Here is a 21842-nt window from a genome sequence, read left to right on the forward strand (position 1 = left end):
TGCATGTGAGAGAGAATGTATATGTATATTAAGGAGCAAAATATGCTCTTTGCATGATCAGGTAATTTTTAAAATCCAAATGACAACATGAAAGGTAATATTATTGGCTGGTAGGTATGAGAAAATATGGTGATATTCAATTTCATTGAACCTGGGAGAATTATAAAAATCAAGTTCCATACATATTCGTAAGAAGGCCAGATATAAACAAAACAGAAAATGAACAAATGGCTTATACAATTTTGGTACTTACTTGTCTGAGTGAAGTAGAACCGGTATGGTAGGGAAAGCACCTTTTTTAACTGTAAGCTTTTTACTAATACTAAAACTGGAGAATTATTTTACCTCTTGATACAGTATGGATTTAAATTTCTGTCTCTATTTACTTCAGAAACAATTTTACCAATTCTATAGGTTAACTCATCTTTTCAAATTGCACTCTACTTGCAATTCATAGTACTACTAGTAATAAACAATTGTCACGTAAAATATTCTGTGATTCAAGCTACCAGGAGTATGAGAAAATGGAGATTACGTACAATATACTGCATACGATATGTATCATCTGATATATAATCATATATATATGTAAAATCAATTTTTGAAAATTCTAATTAGGATAGAATATAAGCTAATGAAGTGTTCAACAGAACAAAAAGCCTTTAATAACTTTCAAAATGCCATAAATAAATATGAACAAGTGTAACTCAGAAGAAGTGGTAGTTTACAGGGATAGGGAATGGCAAAGGGAAGTGGGATTGAGTAGAGGAAGAAAATGGTAAAGTGAGGGCCAAAACTTAGAAGAGAGCAATTATGTACAGTGATTGTTCCAAAGAGATGGAGGATGACATCTGGGTCTAAATTGTTGTGGTAATAACCATGGTCTTCATGTTGTTGATAAAGAAGCCCTCAACTATTTTTGAATACATAGGTTGTATAGTCAAGGTGGTATTGTCAGAACAGAAGAATACAGCAGTATGCCAGATGAGCTAAAAAGGGGGATGACTGAAGTAATAGTAAATATTCCTATAAACCTTCCCACTACTACTGATAAATTGGCAGGAACCTATACACAGCTCATTGTGGTGAGTCTAGATAACAATGGAACATTCAATAAATACTTGTGAGGAAAATGGAAAAAGTCATTTATTAATTGGAATGACAGAGAATCTGAAATGCCTCTGATGTTTTGAGCTTAGAAAATAGGAAGGATGATACTATCATTAAAAGTCAGAAAAGGAGGAAGTGGAAAATAAAGTTTTGGGATACCATTTTTAAAATTAGTGAATGAAGGACCTGAAGCTGTAGCTCAGAGGTAGAGCACTTGCCTAGCATGTGTGAGATACTGGGTTCTCAGAACCACATAAAAATAAAGTAAAAAAAAAAAAATTTAGTGAATTAATATGAAGATTATTGAAGAAGAAATGGTAGCTTGCTGCTTACAACTACATAACATTTTTCATACATGTAAAGTATTTGTATATAAAGTATCAGAGATAGACATTTCAACATTTTTCCAACAAAAGATGGTATATGAATTCATGCAAGTAAATGAGATTTTGAAGAAAGACAATGTAAATAGTAAATAACAAGGCATGGTACTCGATTTTAAGGAACACATATTTAAGTGGACATAAGAATATAAGGAATGAAAAGGGGAAAGAGAGATATGCTAGATGTCAATTTAGAGCCAATGAAGCAAATGGGTAAAAAGTAATGAGTTTGAGTTTTGTGGTTGTGTTCATGAAATTATCTCTAAACTTCTTTGAAAATTGGGACTATTTTGAAGTAAAACATTGTGGGTGATGGAGAAACAAATATAGGAAAATAAAGATTAGAGGACTTAGTTTAAAAATGACTAAAAGAAGAATTTCATCTCATGTCTGAGAAGATGGTACTTGGCATTTAACATTTTCATGATATTAAAGTGGAAGTTTCTTTGAAATGGGTTTATGTAGCTGTAGGTTATGGAATTGCATAATACATTTAGAAATGAAAATAGTTTATAACCAAGAGTTGTAATTTGAACTTGCTTTTAATATTTTATCTTTCCCTCTGTCTTTTCAAAAAGTTGAGGAACTTGACAAAATTACTCTAAGAAGGAATAATTAAAATAGCATTTCAATCAGTAAGAAATGTTAGCTGCATAATGGAAAAGAGAGTACTATGCCATTATTTGTCCCATTTTTGAAACCAAGAACTTGAGGATACCAAATACGATGATTTTACATGGAAGTAGAATCACCAGATACCAAATAACCCACTTTGGTTTCTTTTACAATAATGTGTTATAAAGGAAACAACAGATATATAAATCCGGATCTGAAATTGTTCTTGTATCAAAAATACAAAACCTCTCAGGAATAAATCCCAGATTTATATTTAGAAACAAATTCAAAAACTACTTATTGAAGCTTTATAAAATCACAACAGCTAAATAAATCACTCACTCTCTCTCTCTCTCTCTCTCTCTCTCTCTCTCTCTCTCTCTTTCTCTAATATAACTTAAGAGTAACTTAAGTGGGAATGTTCATGGACACTGTGATAATATAAAATACCATTAAAAAGTTGTATGGAGAGCCAGGGAAGGCAGTTCAGTTGTGTAATCCCCGCAATACTGGAGGCTGAAGCAGGGCAATTGCAAGTTTGAGACCAGCCTTACCAATTTAGTAAGACCCTGTCTCAAAATAAAAAATAAAAAGGGCAGACAATGTAGCTCAGTGGTAGAACATCCCTGGGTTCATTTGTCAGAACTTCAAAAGTTTATGAAGGACCAGATTGATAAATGATAAGACTTTCTGATGGTGTGAACATTACCATCATCAAAGGGAAATGGATCTGAAAATGTTGCACTAGAACTACTGAATGTGGAAATCTGTTTACATTATTAAAAGAATTCAAAATTGTTGAATACCCATTATTATAAGTTTGTTATATGAAATTTACTATTGTTTTATTTATTTTGTTATTCTGATTTTTATTTCATTTTATTGGATGTAAAAACATTTATAAGGTATCTGTAGATTTATTTATAATTTTTATTGTGACAAAATGTATATAACATAGTATTTATCATTTTGACTGTAACTGTCATTTTAACTGTATCTCATTCTGTGGCATTAATTACATTCATTTGTTATATGATCATCACCCTATACTTTTCCAGATCATTTTCATTTTTTCAAAATTAAAGCTCCATATCCACTAAAAAGTAACTTCCAAGTCCCTTCTGCTTCCAATTCCTGGAAAGCATCATAGCACTTTGGGTTCCCATGAACTGGACCACTTTATGTACTTCATATAAGTAGAATCAAACAGTATTTGTACTTTTTGTTGGATTATTTCACTCCATGTCTTCAGGGTCCATCCTTTTTTTTTTTTTTTTTTTTTGCGGTACTGGGGATTGAACTCAGGGCCCACCCTACCAGCTGAGTATCTCCCCAGCCCCAGGGTCCATCCTTGTTATAGCATGTGTCAATGCTTCCTTTGTCACAGTCTGGGGGATCTTCCATTGTGGGTACATATTGCATTTTGTTTGTCCATTCATCTTTTGATGGATACATTCATAGATGTCATTCCCTAAGCTTTCCTTTTTAAATCCCATACAGTTTTAATATCTATCACTGTAAATACCATAGCGATTAAGATTTTTAGGTAATTAGATTTTATAATCAATGGTAAAATGTTACAAGTCCGTATCTAAAACATGCAAATTTAAGATACTGACAAAAATATTTAATTATTTCTCTTTAGCATATTAGCTGTAGAGGGCTCTTCATAAAGTCACAAAATGGCTATAAAGTTTCAAGGTCATTGACATTACATTGCAGCATGTGTAGTATCCACTGTCTTGTTCTTCAGTCATAATTCATCATTTACTGTGTCTAGAGAAATTGTAATGAAAATGGCCCATTAATTAATCCAGTGTTTCCATAGATCCTGCATGTGCTATGTTATCTGCTACAGGATTGTGTCTCTGGTTTTCACTGCACTGTGTATACCTTCTTTAATAGAATAATTAAGGAGTTCAAGCCTGGAAGCTTGAGGCCCACTCCATAGAACCACATGGTCCATTCAAGTTTCAGAAATGACTATTCAACAATTCCCTCACAACTCTGACAATAAGGAGTGATGAGTCACTTTATTGTAACTTTTTCTTGCTGTCAAGTGCAGAAAGTTTATAGGTCACTTAACCAAAAATTCAAATATAGGTCTGTCTGTACTTGTTATAACCACAGTATTGGTTAGGCAAGTTTTATTGCCCATATTTTACAGATGAGGAACCAAGATTTGACCAAGGACTTATGCAACTAGCTGATGGTCAAAAATTTCTATTAGAACCAAGAATAAAACTAAGATTTTCTGATTCCTTTACCATATTTTTCTGTGATACATTGTTCTTGGTAGATTTAGTATAGTATTTTCTCTTGTAAGTTTATTCCCTTAACCATTATTTGATATAATTAACTTCCACAATTTTGTATTGAAAGTATCACATGAAAACCACATTTATTTTTACTTGCTTTAAAAAATGTCTAAATATTCTATATTCCTATCTGTGATAAAGTTGTATGAAGAAACAATTAATTTTCATCAAATCAATTGTTATGGGAAATGTAACATGTTATTTTAAGTGTTGTATTGAATTAAATAAAATGAGTAAATTTTATGAAATAAAATGAATTTATAAGAAAAGGATAAGTACAGCAGAAGATCTGCTTCAATATTCAGTATCAGGTAGAAAGTGGTCTCATCTGACTTAATCTTAGAATCCAGGTCAACAGGATGGACTGTTCCAGATGAAACAAGGATCAGGGTGTGGTAGGTGAGGAGGTAAAAACTGGAGTCTCCATTTTGCTTCTGGAGAATGTGGAACAATCCCCAAGATTATACAGACAACTAACACTTGATCTTTCTTGTTTCTTTTCTCTTTTATTCCTGTCCATGTTGATATTAAAAAATCAGATTAGAGAGATTTTTGTGACAGAATCAATGCAGGGAAACTACCAGCATCACATCTCTGTTAATGGTGGTGATGCTTGTTTTATATGTGAACAGTAACATGAGGCTCAGTTCTCTTTTTAACAATTGCCAGTCAATCCACATTTTCTTAACCTGAGTGCCAACACTGGGGACAGATTCATCATCCACTAAGACAGGCTGTGTGCTATAATCACAAATTCAAATGTGTCAGTGCTTGTTGAGGTGGACAGAGCCATAAGTATTGGTGGCAGCAATATGTTATAGATATTATCCATTTAACAGAGGTAGGCACTCCACAGGATTATGTGGATAGGTAAAAAGCCCAGGAGATACAATGATTGTGTAGCAGCCATCTTTCGCAAGAACAATAAATCAAGGTCTGACTGAAGTGCAGTTTTCTTTAAATTATAATTGGCTTTGAGTTTGAGGCTTTTATTTTGACTTACATTTACTAATTCCTAAGTAACATCAGAGACTTACAGATAAGCCTTTCCTTCCTGTAGGATATAGAAGTTTGGGCAGCTATATGACTATTTTATGAATGTACAGGGATTCAAGTAAACTTTTACTTTGTTCCAAGGACATAATACCTGTCCATTTTTATTTTATTAGGTTATTCAACTTTTAAATCTCATTTGAATATTATCTTAATGAACTGCTATAACAATGCTATTAAACCTGAGTGACTTAATAACAGAAATAATTTTCTCTCAAGTCTGGGGCCTTCCAGTTGAGATCAGGTGGCCAGCATGGTAGGATTCTGGTGAAGGCTGTCTTCCTGGCTTGCAGACAGTCACCTCCTTATTGTGTGTTCCATGGAGGAGCGGGGAGAAAGAGCAAGCTTTCTCGTGTCTTCTTATGAGGCACTAATCCCATTCATGAAATCTCCACCTTCATGGCATAATTATTTCCCAGGGATCCCATCCTAATACTGTCAATTGCGGCTTATGAATTCAATATGTGAAACCCAAACCTGTTATGACCCAAATACTCCATAGCAAACATAATTCAATATAGTACAATACAACGAAATAAATGATTTTTAAGAAAATGAAAACCTTTTTAAAGAGAAACTGAGAAACTTATGTTAAGAAGTAAAAAAGAATCTTTGTGATGATGCAGTTTTAGAATATGACCATGAAGATCAGCATTTTCAAAAGAAGTTTGATAGAAGTACAATTTGTATTACAAGGAAAATGAACTGAGAACATTCCTTTATAGTACTTTTATGGGATTTGTTTAAGCTGACTATGCATCTAATGCAAAACATAATGAAACTTGGACCCTTATAATTTACTAAAACAAAAACTTAAACAAAAAGTTTCTTTTCTCATCCTTTTGAATGCTTTCCTAAGCAATTATTTTAGGCTTTAACTTGCAAAAATTGTTAGAAAATTAGAGCCATTTAATTTTATTTCTTTAACTATTTTCTTTTGTGCACATTTTGCTTTGTCTACTTTTCTCTTTTAAAGATCTTTATTGCTTTGTCAGTTAAGTTGGAAACATGTCATTCGCATCTATTTGTTTCTTCTGTAAACGTCATTTGTTTTAAAACTGGGTCAGTCTACTTTGTTAATGTTTTCAGGTGTATGACTTCTTTCTCCTTTAGTAGTCTTTACTTATACCATGGTCTTTTTCAAAACATATTGTCTCTGTAAACTTGGGTGTATTTCTGCCGATGCATCCACTGAGGTCTGGAACCTATTATATTTAGTAGCTGTAATAGTACCTGTGGTAGAAATAGCAGTAAAGGTGGCTGTACTAGCCATGGTGACTGTAAGACAAGTAATGTTTGAATTCCCTGTTTTTTAGCATGGTACATGAAACACATTCCATGTCTGATATAGGACTGATGAGTGAGTGAAAGCATAAAGAGTACCTTTGTGATAATTATTTTCTATCTCCATGTAACAGAGGAGAAAACCGAATAAAATCTAGGACCCAGTTGTACCCCAAAATTCATCTCCAAGTTTTAATTCAATTTTTATTGAGGTTATTATAGCTTTGTATTATATTGAGGTTACTATAGACTTGTATAATTTGTACATAGAGATATTCCTCACACCCTTTGCCTGTTTCCCTTAGTGATAACATGAAAAACTGTAACATAACATCATAATTAGAATATAGATATTGACACATTACACTGATTCAAATTTTCCCAATTTCTTTTGCACTCATTTGTATATCTGCTGGGAAGGGTAGATGATGAGTTCGTTTGGGTGCTGTAACAAAATTACTGCAGACTGTGGTTTATACAACAAAAATTTATTTGTCATGTTTCTGGAAGCTGATCAAGGAGTCTCCACATTTTATGTTACATGGAAAGGGTTGAGAATCCTTCAGAAGAAATATTATATCCTATTTGGTTTGGACAGGGTTACCTCATTTTCCTACACCACTTCATTTGTATAGTATAAGGCTTGCTACACCCATAGGGTCGATTTTTAGGTGCTGCAGGGATCAGAACCATGAAGAGAAATGAAGTTTGCTTCAGTGTAGCAAAATGTAACATCAGAAACTGTAATTAGAATTTCAAAAAAAAATTAATAACAGCGACTGTGGTGGTACCGAAATGTGAGTTCTAAAGGAAATGAATGATTAATTTAACCAGAATGTGAACGAAGCAGGCTTATTTGTGTTCGAACCTGCTTAGTTTATGTTTCAAGAAGTTCCCAATTTAAAGTGTGCATTTGCCTCTCTCTCTATGTGTGTGTGTGTGTGATTTTCTTCCAATTCTTTGTGTTTACAATTTAATTCAGTGTAGGTAAGCCATGTTTTTTTTAGTTGCAATTAAATGATTTCATCCTTTATAGTCAATGCAAAAATTAGTATATACTTTTGGTAATGGTATTTGTCATTTTGTGGACATATCTGACATTGTAATGTGCCTTCCCAGACAAGTGACAAGAATTACATGAGGATTAATATTGTCTCTAAGATTTTGCATGTGTGAATTTCCTTAAGTCCTTTCCAGATAATAACTAGTGTTAGAAAGGAAATGTCAGTTTGTGAAAAGAATCAAACAGAATTTCTATATTCTGCTGAAGATTTATGTTGATTATTTTCCATTTGACCCTTTGAATCTGTTCTACTCTTTTCTGTACTCTGCTTCTGTTCCAGGCAACCGATTTGTATTTTAGCCAAATGGGATTGCCCAATGAGGAGCCAAATTAAGACACTGAAGAGAAGAAAGAAATCTGAGTATTTATTATTGTCTTTTTTTTGAGGCTGTGTCTTCACCTGATGACACTGCTCCCCTGTCACGGTTCAGTTGACACCGCTCTTTCCTCCTGGGTTCCCTTAATTTCTCCTCGCAATGTTCTTTTAGACCAAGGAGCAGCCACAGGTTTTCTGAAGCTAGCCCTGGTGTCTCTCCTCTTCTGTTGATTCCCCTGTATCTCTCCCAAATCTTTGTAATTAGTCCCTTTGTAAATAAGGTGTTATCTCAATTTGAATGTGCCATCTGTTTCCTGTTGGGACCTTGGGTATATTGGGCACTCCGGGTCACAGACAGGACTAGGCATGCAATGAGACAAGAAATTATACGATTATTGCATAAGGCACTAAGGATGCATCCCACTAGGATCATTCCTTGAAATTCAGACCAGAATCTTCTGTGTGGCTTTGTCTTTGACCACTGGAAGATTAATATGAAAGTTCTGATTAGTATTATCTTTGGAAAATCTGATATGGTATGTGATTAACAATTGTGTTATCACATAGAGAATCAGTCTAAATAAGTAAATGTCAATGAATTTGCACATACTACCTGAATATCAGCATTCAAATAAATATAAGCTCTCTGAATTTACCTTGAAATAATTATTTCCTCATGTTTTGCATGTTTAAATTCTGGAAAGTGATAACTGTAATTATATGGCAAGTACATGATACTATATTAAATAATAATAAAGTACTAGTGTGTGTAAAATGAATAGCTTTCAACTAGTAAAATATGAATTAGTTATCAATCAATATGAATATAAATGAAGTACATTACCTAGATCTCCTTAAAGGAGAATTACATCATCTTCAAGTTTAGTATGTGTTAATAAAATTTTAAATAATGCAAAGGCAAGTAATAGATATTAGTTTATGCTATAATTATAGTTCATATCAAATTGTTTAATGTACTAGTACTACACATAACATCAAATAAAATAATCATCAAGAACTGCATTCAAATGATATGGAATTAGATTACTGGGGTATAAGGTTTCAAGAAAAAGTTTTTAAATTTGTTTTTAGTTGTAGATGGACACAATACCTTTATTTAATTAATTTATTTTTTCATGTAGTGTTAAGGATGGAACCCAGCTCCTCACACATGCTAGGCAAGCACTGTACCACCTGAGCTACAACCCCAGAGCCAAGAAAAAGTTTTGTTTTGAAATACTTCACATCTTATGAGAATGAATTGAAACCAGCATGTCAATATTTTTACCTGAAACTTTTTCCAATTTACATGTACCAACAGGCATAATCAATCATGTGTCCAGACTTTTGGATAGTGTTGCACTCCCAAAGTTCATTTTGTGATTATTATTATTATTATCTTTTGCTACATGATCAACTTTGATGGGGGGTTGTCTTTGACAGTATTTGGCAGTGTTAATTGAGTATATTTCATCATAGAAACAGGCAATGTTGGGTAGTGCTTTTCAGGTTTCAAGGATCAGAAGTTGTCTTTCATAGCTTTATTTTGGCAATATTTTTCACATTTTTATTTGTCTGTTTATTTGCTTTGTGGCAAAAACTGACCATTCTAAACATTTCTCTCAATACAAGAATTTTAGAAATAGAGAAGTATATGTTTCAATAAAATTGATCCTAGTTTGAAAACACAACTATAAAATTATCCCAAAAGTATTTAGCAACAATGACTGTAATAAACAAATCACTCCTGGGCGTCAATGCTCCCATGGTGTCCATGGAGAGAGGTTGAGGTGGCTGAGCTCCAGCCCCATGCACCCAGGTGCCGGGACAGTGAAGATGTTGGCCTCATGTAGTCTGGGCCACTGTCAAAGCTGTGAGCAAGAGGAAGCTGCAGCCCATCCAAGCTGTCCTCACCTTCAGCAGTAAACAAGATAAAACGACTTCTTAAAGATAAACCTGAGTATGTATGTGTGGAAGTCGGTGTGTGAACTAGGGGCTGTAATGGCCTTTCTTACATGCTGGAATAGACAGAGACAAAGAAGATTCTGATGAAGAAGTTGTTCAAGATGCAGCCAGAGTGTTCATGGAAAAGAAAGCACAGCTGACACTTTTAGGAATGGAAATGGACTATGCGGAAGACAAATTATCCAGTGAGTTTGTCTTCAATAACCCAAACATCAAAGGAACTTGTGGCTGTGGAGAAAGCTGTAATATTTAAACCTCAGGACTCCTCTGACTCCAGGAAAGCTTGCTGAAATCTTGGAGCTTGCTGAAGAAATCATGTGACTGTCATATGCCTAAGGTTTATAATGTGCGGCCACCTTGTGGGAAACATAAAGTGATGCATTTTGAAAATGAAGCCAGTATGTTAGAGTCCAGAAGAAATGATATTTGTATTCTCTATATAGAACAGAAAATGAGAAGACATTGCTCTTTTTGGATGATTGTTATGTAAAGAAAAAAATCCTACCCTACGCTTAACTCTCATGCATTCCTTCTGTTAGAACCAGTTTCATTAATGCTGCTTCCCTGACAGTAATTCTCAAAACAGGTTAATAGATGTGTGCTTGCTAGATTTCTGTCAAATGACTTGAATGTGCATTTCTGTCTGCCTTTTCTCAAGATTAGTGGTTCCCAAAATTCAGAGGTGAGAAGACCTGACTGCCGATAGTAAAAAGGCACAGTGCATTGTTTATCTACCCAAATTGGCATGACCTTTTTTACGTTTTTATTAAAAATTTCATTGTCAAATGCCTCGTTTGTGTACCCTTCCAACAGTACTGGGGAAAGATTTCCTTGAACTGTAGTACAGAATAGTTCCAAGTGATGGGATCAAAAAGTGAGGAATATGTTATCCACCTGTTTTATCACCTATTTTTTGGCCACCCTAAAAATCTGCTCAAAGCTGACTTAGATTCTTTTAGTTGGAAGGTCTCTTAAGAACCATGTAGCTCACACCTCTTAATTCTGTGTGGGAAGAGACAAACCCCAGGGAAGCTGAAGGACATTTGTCCACTTTGATCTGGGAACTACAAGAGAGCTGGGGCCATACTCCATCACCTCTTCCTCGTAGGGAACACTTGTGCTCAGCATTCTCAGGCAGTGAAAGACAATGGTAGTGTGGCTTAATCTGGTCAACATTTGGATTGCATTTCTATGTAAGTTGATGAGATCCTATTAGTTTTATTTTATTTTGAGAGGGGACAAATCTTATTTTAAAACTCTTCTGTGAATCACCATCTTGTTTCTTTAAAACTTTGAAACAATGGTCTACACTAGCAAAGAAGATATTATAGTAGCCCAGCCCACTCCATTCTTTTGGGGTGCAGTAGGGATTATAAAACATAACATGGGGGTCTTTTCTTAAAATTCTCATTATGTGTACACTTTCTGGTTCCTAAGTCCAATTACTAAAATTTTTAAACAGTATTATAACCTAATATTTTGATCAACTTTTCTTTTAAAGTAGTCCTTGTCACTTAGTTCACTGATTTCCCTGGGTTTGACATACTAAATATTCTCAAAGATGATATACATATACTTTTTTTGGAAACTGATTCTCATGAATTAATGTAGATGAGTTCCTTTGTGTTTGTCCCACTTACTAAAGTACCGGGCACAAAATGCACCAAAACCTAGAGCAGCAGTTCTATGTAAATGTTCATGAGTTTGTATTGTTAATATAATTGTTGATCTACTTATAATTTGTGCAATATTGAGTTATCAGTTAAAAAAATGTGGCCTCCCTATGATCATAAAAAAATCACTCTTTAATAACAATTTTATTTTACTGAACTATTTCTTCTAGGGAACTTTGTTATTCTCAAACCAATTTAGAGTATAACTGCTCCTTTTGGCCAGAAAATTTTTGTGAGTTGTTTTTTCTTCCTAATGTGTCTATCCCATCTGCTGGCCATTAGGGGCAATCGAATGTACACTAAGGACTCATATTAAAATACTGTTTTGTTTTGTTTTTTTCTGTTAGATCTCTAAGCTTCTCTCACCACAGATATTGAACACAGTAAGGCTGAGTATTTCTCTGAACGTGCATTTCAAATGGAAACTAAATGCTAGGCCAGAATGACTGCCAGAACCTGGTTTGAAGCTGACTGTGGCTGACGTCTAGAGAAACTGCCCTTTCTCTTCCTTTTTGTGGTTCCGTTATTGAGCCACATTGTCCTCCTTCTCAACCTTTTATGAGATCTACCATTGTTCTTCATAGTGTGAATTTAACCTTTTGGGCTATATATTTCTGAAAGGTATCTGACTCTATTTAAATGATTATGTATGATAATATGATTTCATCTGCATTTATAAGTATATACATGGTGTGCATTGAGTAGCAATTCCTGGTTTAAAAATGGTCACCTTATTCCCTTATTTTGATCAAGAGACCATATTCTAAAATGCAGTACAAACTCAAAGTCTAGCAAATATCAGTGGTCCAATACCACCACCATTTACAACAAATGGGTAAGGATATGAGGGCTGGGGAAGGGAGTTAGAAACTGCTACAGCCCTCCAGCAGCTTTCTGTTCAGAGTGTCATCTAGGGACCTGCAGCATCAGCAGCTGGAGAATTGTTGGAAATGCAGAATCTCAGGTCTCACCCCCAAATTCAATAATTGGCAAATGTATTTAAGAGTTTGCAAATTTATCTCTTTTTTCCTGACCCACTTGTTTTAACATCTTCAGTGAAAGTATGCATTCTCATGAATAAAGATGGATCTACTACAATTAGAAAAGGATTATGCCTTTCAAAATTTCTCCAAGTGATGTGTGTATAAATTAAAGATTTACAAACATGGTGTTTTTCTTCCTTTTTTCATTTTTTTGTATCTTCCTATCTAATGTGTCAGAGATGGTACCTTTTTAAATACTGAAGATATATGGATTTTTAATGCAAAAGTTCTTAATTTTAAAAGCTTCCTCTAATTCAGTTTTTATAATTTAGAAATATTTTATGGGAAAAAAACATACTGAAGATGTCATTAATTACAGGGGAGAACCAATTTACAAACTCTGTTCTAAAATATGTGATGTCTAAGTGTGAATATAGGTAGATTGATTTCCTGGAAATAGTGACATCTAAATATCTAAGCTAAACTATTTAGAGTAAAAAACAAAACAAACAAACAAAAGCAAGCATTCATTGCAATCAGTAGCTCCACCAAGTCTTTTTTAGTTCTTAATTAATTCTACTTATCTGTTTACCTATAATGCTGCCTGCCCTCAACACTTTACATGGAGTGTGACCCCTAAAACATAATTCAAAAATATCGGCCCCTCTAATTGCTTCTATTTTACTCGGGAAAAGCCAGTGCCTTGCAAGGTTTTTGAATATCTCACTTCAGTTTTTCTTTGTAAAAGTTGTGTCCAACAACCACAGAACACTTGCTATTCTTTTAGCCTGAGCTAGCCAAACTCTGCCCCGGGGCCCTGTCCTCACGCGGTGCCTGGCTTGCTCTCTCACCTATTTCTGTTCATTTCTCAAATATAATGTTTGCAGTGAGGCCTTCCCTGATGAAAATTGTAAATCAATAGCTCCTCACCCATCCTCACAGCCACCTTTCTAATGAATTTTCTCCAGAGCATTCACCACCATTGAATGTGTGCGTGTTCTTTCATTTAATAGTTTTGTGCTGTCTCACCACTAGAATATTAGTTCTTAGACAGAAGGAACGTTGGATCTTTTGTTCAAAATCCATTTCTAATTCAAGCACCATGCTTGGCCTATACACAGTAGGTTTATAATGCTAGATGTAACATGGTGGCTTATGTCCTGACTTTAAAAAATTGCATGTTACTAATTAATTTTGCTTTCTGGGCTTTAATAAAATTTTGTGGTAATACATAGTTCAAGTTTATTTTGTAATAGAAGTATGCAGTCAGCTGTAATTGATGGTAAGTTATATTTTGTTCAGAATTTTGATATACTACACATCTGTGGATTATTTACTTATTTGTGATGCTGGAAAATTTAATGCTATATTACTTTACTTCTAATTGTGCCTATAATATATCTTTATCAAGGATAAACATAACACCTTTAATATAATTATTTTAAAATGTAATTGTTAACTACGAATTATCAACTTTATTCTATATTGAAAAATTGAGCCATACATTTTTACTTGGTTTGAACAAAATGCAACTAAAGCTAAAACTTTAAACCCAGTGTAATTAATCAAATATTGCTATTCTTAGCAAAACTTTTTCCCTTAAATCAGAAATGGCAATAAAAATGATTTTGCATCTTACTGAGAATAATGAATAAAAATCCAAGTACTATTCAGTTATCATCCTCAGAAAGAGATTTGAATTACTTTTCTCAAGTGCAGTAGTTAGTCTGACAATAATTAGACATTGAAGTATCTCTGTAAATGGAATATCTTAAGATATAAAGTGCCTAAAATTAAGTCTCAATGTTTGAGAAATATTAAAAAATAATCTCTTTTAATTCTTTTTTCTTCCTTTCATGAAATGCTATGAAAATGAGAACGGGAGCATTTGAAAGTTAATATTCATATGCATGCTCTCCATTGATTAGGGAATTGGCTTAGACACCTCTGTTTTTAGTATTTAAACCAAATCCAAACAAATTAAGTATTCAATAAATATTTGATATTTGAAGTAATGAATGAATAAATAAATGAAGGTATGTTAGGCGTAAATTATGTATAGAATGGGTAAGTCCTTGCCCTGAATTCTCAGTGATAGGTGAGGAAATTGCTTCTGATCAGAAGCATCTCTTTATTGATGGTCTCTATATGAACTAGTATAGGTGGTTGATTAGGAGAACTGTTAACTAAGAATTACTTAAATATACTGTCTGCAGCACTGTTAAGATTCCATTGTTGTAGATACGAAACATTAAAGGGAAGAATATTTTGAAACATTTAATCTATTTTAATACTTAGGAGATTTAGGGGATTTCTTATAATAACATCATTTGGTTTGGATTTTAATAAAAATATTAAAAATAATTTCAAATTTTGATCCTGTACTACAAACTACATCACTAACCAAGAATAATTTATTCCACAAATAACATAACTAATTTTATTTTCAAATTATTTCAGAAATATCCATTGGCATGTATAATTATTTTCATTTTGAACATAATGGTGATTCATAATAGCCACTTGTTTTGATGGTAGAAGCCACACAAGTGAGTAACACTCTTTAGAATATTAATGGAGATATGTCAATTGAATATCAAGTCAGTTGGCATAATATTGCCATTTTAAAATAGAAAACAAAATATGAAGGCAAAGTAGTGAAATAAATTGAGATATCTGGGATAAGAACTTAAGTCTCTTGATTCCTAGCCAGCAGGTACATATATGTAATATATATTAATATATGATATACATGTTCCAAAGCTACTTAATTGATACATGATTAAATTAGTATACAAAGAAAAAATGTATTTTCCCTTTATAAGTAGGTGATTATGGTAGTGATTTATTAAATAACTTTTGTTATACTTTAACATTAAAACAAAAATAACAATCTGAATTATCAAATCTTTCTTAGATTTTTTTGTAGCAATAAGTAGAATTTCAATGTCTTGTCATTATCTTTAGTTTTCATAACTTTCTCATAGCTTTTCATAACCTTGGCAAGTTCAAAGAGATCAATAATATGTAGAAATCAGAGGAAGATCAGTAAGACAATGAATTATGACCAGGAAAATCAATTAAAAGGGTTTAATAAATTGGATCAAGGTTTTAAAGAAATGTTGCTAAAGACCAGACACAGAGGTGCACTGACAAGATGGCAGGCTGGGATTCTGCCTTTCTACCTTTACTACATTCGTCATTCAATAATGAAAGCTATGGTACATTGCTATCAATCCCAAAGTTGACATGTGTTATCAACTCACTGAAATATTGTTAAGGATATTTTGAAGGGAAACTGGCAGGGAAGGGCCTGTTCATTTTTGAGTCATGGTCTACTAAATTGTGAACCTGAAGGGTTCTGTACATGGCAAGAGAAACCTTAGCTTTTGAAGGAAACTAAGAAAAAGGACAATAAAATTTCTAAGGGCTTGCAAATCCCTGTCTGATTACTCCACAGCTTCTCAATGTCTTTCCCTTAATGTTTATATGAGCCAGTAATTTGTGCTTGGAATCTAGGTGCATTCTTTAATTCCCAGCTGGACTTCTAAAATAACTTCTATGACAAGAACAGCTTTTACAAGTGCTGTTTGAGGCCAGAGTATGTATTAAGGTGGGCTATACAGAGTCCACCACTTAAGACTAAACACAATACAGGAGGTTAGAACATGAAGAAAGCAGAATATCAATCGCCAAAGATAACCAGTTCAACTGTCTGTTATTGTGGATAATGAAATAAAAATGCCCACCCTATTTTATTTTCAATGAGATACTCTAATTTATTCAAATCATCATGTTGCCTCTGAATTCCAGATTCCCACAACTTTTTGTAGAAAATTAATCATTGCAAAACCTTTCTTAGTCTAATCCTTTCTTAGTAGCAAAGTTAAAAGGAGTCCCAGGCATGATTAAGATTTGTCCTCTGTGGGTCTCAAACCATTAATGTCTGCCATGCTCATTTTCACATGGGTCTTCTATAACTTATAACCATGATTCAGAAGGTGATTTTTTCATAGTCTCAGGCTCATATTGTATCTTCTTCCTTCCAGCATGATATTCAAACTCTTTTATCAGCACAAGAATCTTTGGTGTTGCTCTGTATCCTATTTATGGAACTTTCTCTTGATCATAGATGGCCCCAGTGGTCTTCTTGGCTATAGAACTGCCTAAAATTAGGTGGATATGGCAGATGTTTTGTAGTGCTCTTGTCTGTGTGAATAATTTGAATCAACCAAAATCAGCACATTAATACAATTCTGGTGAAATCATCTCATACCATTTTACAAAAGAAATCCCAGACTGGCGATCAAGATTGGTCTGCTCTCCAGGGCAGCCTCCTGAAACCATCTCTACCATTTTGTCCCTGCAAGGTATAAGTTTGAGAATTCTTAATGGCATTTAATTGACCCCTCAAATAAGGAGAAAAAATTGCTACGAATGAAAATGAGACCCATATCCATACTGTTGCTAGCTCACAGCACCATGTCTAAACTATGTTCCAAATCTTGGTTAATCTGATGTGTCAGACGGAAACAAAATTTCCAGGAGAGCACCAGGGTTTGTGGGCCCCTCCTGTATGCAGGATCACATCAGACACCCCACTTTTTAGGCTTGTTCCTGTCATGTTCTTTGACTTCAGTACAGTTTTTGTTGGTCAGAGAGCTCTGAATCCAGAACTCAAATACTTCCCTCCCCAATATCCTGTCTTCTAATACTGTCTGTGTATTACATTACCATTCACCCATTACCTAAACAGACATCTTGGCATAGTCCTTGACATCAACCACTCATAAATAATTCATTAACAAATCATGCAGTTTGGATATCTTAAATAAAATTATAATTGGCTTTCATCCACTTGTTTTCATCTTTAAAACCTCTGTCATGGTCCAAGACACCTTGTTAATAGTAGCCTCATAATTCTTCACATCCATTCTGTCCCTGTTCCAGAAAGAGTATCCTTTTTGGATCGCAGGTGTAATTATACCCACTTTTTTTCTCCTTAAAAATAAATTAATGTCTTCTAATTAATCATGTGGTGAAGTCTAAACACTTTAGTGATGATTCTTTTGATGACCTACATTTACATTGCTTCATCTCCACCTCCAACTTGGCAGCATATTTCCCTGTGTGATGAACATTGAATTCTAGACTCCAAACTGCTGTCTTTATTTTAGTCCTTGGTACTTCCATCATTTGTACTTCCTTTTTCGAGAATGCACTTATCCTCTTTCTTTATATTTTCAATGGTGCATAATGATTAGACAGAATATTGTGTTTCATATAAGCACATAACAATTAGATCACTTTCAATTCCCAGTATCTCTCTGTCTTTTCCTCCTCCCTTCCTATAATCTACTGGCCTCCTCTATTTTCAGAAGTTCTTACTCCCACCCATTTATTTTCTCTCTTTCACAGTGAGAAAATATAGGACCCTTGATTTTATGATTCTGACTTATTTAGCTTAACATAATGTGTTCTTGTTCCATCCATTTAACTACCAATGATATAATTTCATTCTCTTTGGTTCCATGGTGCATATACACCATGTTGTCTTTATCCATTTATTGTTGATGGGCACCAAGCTGCTTCCATGACTTGACTGTTGTGAATTGTGCTAGTATAAACATGGATATACATGTATCTCTATAGTATGCTGACCTTAATTCTTGTGGATAAATATGGTATATAAATGGGTCATTTGGCATTTCCATGTCTAGTCTTTTGAAGAACTTCAGTACTGATTTTCATAGTTGCTGTATTAATTTTAATTCCAACCAACAGTGTATAAGAGTTCCTTTTACCTCTATTCTCACCAACTTTATTGTTATTTATATTCTTGGTGATTGCCATTCTAACTGAAGTAAGATCAAAACTGGTGGTTTTGCTTTGCATTCCCTTGATGGTAGAGATGTCAAATGTTTTTTTCTTTTGTTTGTTTGTTTTGTTTTGTTTTTTTCATATAAGTGTTGGCCACTTGTATTTCTTCTTTTGAGTAATGTCTGCTTAGTTCATTTGTGATTAATTTATTGGGTTATATGTTTTTGATGCATGTTTTGAGTGCTTTATATATTGAGATATTAATGCTGTCTTGAAAGAGTAGCTGGCAAAGATTTTGTCCCATTTTGTAGGTTCTCTCTTCATGTTGTTAATTGTTTCCTTAACTGTGCAGAAACTTTTAAATTTGATGCCATCTGTTGATTCTTGGTATTATTTTCTGATCTATGAGAGTCCTGTTGGGGAAGTCACTTCCTTTGCTATGGAGCCCTCATGTCATCTTCTAGCATTTGCAAATTTTCTGGTCTTATTCCTGTGTCTTAGATCCATTTTGAGTTCAAGTTAGTACACAGTGAGAGACTGGGATCTAGTTTCAATCCTTTACATATCTTTCAATTTTTTGATGTTTCAATATTTTACCATTTGGTGGAGAGGATATTATTCTCTAAAATGAGTTTTTGGCACCTTTGTCAAGAATCAGATAAATGCAGCTGTGTGGGTTGGTCTCTGTCTTCTATTCTGTTCCATTGGTCTACATGTCTATTTTTATGCCAGTTCCAAACGGTTTTTGTTGTAGTGGCTTTGTATTGTAATTTGAATTTGGGTATTGTGATGCCTCCAGCTTTACTCTTTTTGCTCAGAATTGCTTTGGTTATTCTGGGTCTTTTGTTCTTCCATATACATTTTAGGATTTTTTTTCTAGTGCTGAGAAGAATGTTACTGGTGTTTTGATGTGCATTGCATTGAATCTATAGATTGCTTTTTGTTATATAGCCATTGTAACAACATTAATTTTGACTGTCTTTGAACTTGGGCTCTCTTTCCATTTCTGGTGTGTTCTTCAGTTTCTTTTTTCAGCAGTCTATAATTCTTCCTGTAGAGGTCTTTCATCTCTTTATTCCTAAGCATTTTTTCTTCTTCTTCTTTTTTTTTTTTTTTTTTGCTTTTAAGCTATTCTGAATGGAATTGCTTTCCTTAATTTCTCAGCATATTAATTATTGGTGTATTAAAAAAACATTAATTTTTGTGTATTTTTATCTTGCTACTTGATTTTTTATCAGATGTAAATGTCTTTTGGTCATGATTTTTAGGATCTTCTAATACAGGGTCATTTCCTCTGCAAACAGGGACAGTTGACTTCTTCATTAGTTATTTGTACCCCTTTTATTTCCTTTGGTTGGCTAATTGCTCTGGCTAGTTTAAAGGACCATATTAAATAGGAATAGTGAAAGTGGACATTTTCATTTTGTTCCCAATTTTAGAGGTAATGTTTTCAAGTTTTCTCCATTCAGTATGATGTGAGCTTTGTATTTGTCATATATTGTCTTTATGATGTTAAGTTCCTTCTATTCATTTCCTCAAGGAAAACTTTACCTCAGATTTCTTAGCGAGTCAAATGCCTCTTCTCTAAGCATCCTTTACATCTCTCACCAAAGTTGCAAATTCATTTTTATTTTGCTTTTAGACTTGTTTGTATTCCCTATGTTACCTCCATGAAATAAGATCTAGATCCTCATGTTGCAATGTGTTATATAATTGATCTTGATTGTATATTTGATACACTTTATGCTGTAGTGTTAGAACTAAATCTTTCTTTTTTTCAAGGGGTGGTGCACTGGGGATTAAATCTAGGGGCTTTACCCCTGAACCACATCCCTAGCCCTCTTTATATTTTTATTTTGAGACAGGGTCTCCTTAAGTTGCTCAGGGCCTCACTGATTTGCTGTAGCTGGCCTCAAACTTGTGATCCTCCTGTCTCAACTTCTTGAGTTGCTGAGATTACAGGCATATACCACAATACCACGTATGGCTACGTATTTTGAATATACGATAGCATCAGAATTTGAAGACTGAAACTTGTTGAGACAGTAAAATTCAAATGTTCATTTTCAGTCTTATATGCACAAATATATATGTGAAGGTAAAGTATAGCAAAAATGAATTTAAAAAAGGAAGAATGAAGAAAATAAATCCCACGTGAGATAGTACAACAACAAAAAATGTACTAGGAAAAAGATGGAAATATGCCCTGAAATAAGCTTTCAGAAATGGTAATAACAGACAAATTCCAATCCTTTGTATTTTTTGTTACCTGGAACATAAAGAATATACCTGGGCATTAAGTATAACTTTTCTAGATGAACTATCATTAAGAAATTCAACTGTAAATCAAGAACTTGAGATTTGCTTGTTTGAAAATATTTAATGTGGTTTTGTTAATTTTATTTCTTTGAAGGTTTCTAAAGGTGTCCTCAAACTGCCTGAATATATAATTTTTTGGTTTGAACTTAAAAATCACGTATATTACAAGGTAGCTTTTTTGTGAGCATTTTAAATACAACGTTGTTGGAAGACTTATGTACAGATATAAATGGGTCATGTTTAAAGACTTAATTCTCAAAAGGTAAATTACCTCTAAAGATTTAAGAAAATTCAAATTAAATACTTCTAATTAGAGAAATTTCCATAGGGACATTAATCACAATCAGTGCATAATGAAGAATATTGGTGTATATTAGAGGCTTAATTGTTGACTTTTAAGAGTTCTAGGTTACTCTGAATATTGATATTCACCATCAAATGGAATTAGTTCATTAGCTTTCTTTGTAGAGATTTACTAATTAGTAGTTGATTAGTTCTATAGAATCACTTTTTCAGAAGTAGTTCTTTTATCTTTCAGTGACTTGAGAAATGTAAAGTCAATTTAAATTATGTCTTACATTTTTATCAAGTAAAGTGTGGTTTGGGGCTAAAATTAGGGTGTAGTTTGTTAATAGATCAGCAGATTCATTTGTTCAAAGCCCATCTCTTCCAATTTAATCTTCTTATTTGAGGGACACATTTTCTGTATAAATCAAATAAGTGACATTGATCACAGAAAGAAATAACACACACATATACAAGAAGTGTTGATAATAAAATGAAAGCACTAGTGTAATCGATAATTATCCATCATGTTAAATGTACAAAAGGTTATAAAGTCTTTAAAGTCATGTCTTGATGGACTATCTATCAATCAACCATTTATGTATCTAAAGAACAGGTAATGTTACTTTTTGAAAGATAAAATAAAAGAAAGTGT

At 33.6% G+C, this 21842-nt stretch overlaps 1 protein-coding gene and 1 pseudogene across 2 annotated transcripts in view; both read left to right on the plus strand.

Annotated features, from left to right (window-relative positions):
• Positions 1-21842, plus strand: part of Ncam2 (neural cell adhesion molecule 2) — a 508956-nt gene that overhangs the window by 56131 nt on the left and 430983 nt on the right. The window lies entirely within an intron of this gene.
• On the plus strand, positions 9866-10360 carry LOC124992789 (iron-sulfur cluster assembly 1 homolog, mitochondrial-like; annotated as a pseudogene).

This window comes from Sciurus carolinensis, chromosome 9 (genome assembly GCF_902686445.1).
Source record: "Sciurus carolinensis chromosome 9, mSciCar1.2, whole genome shotgun sequence".
Taxonomy (NCBI): domain Eukaryota; kingdom Metazoa; phylum Chordata; class Mammalia; order Rodentia; family Sciuridae; genus Sciurus; species Sciurus carolinensis.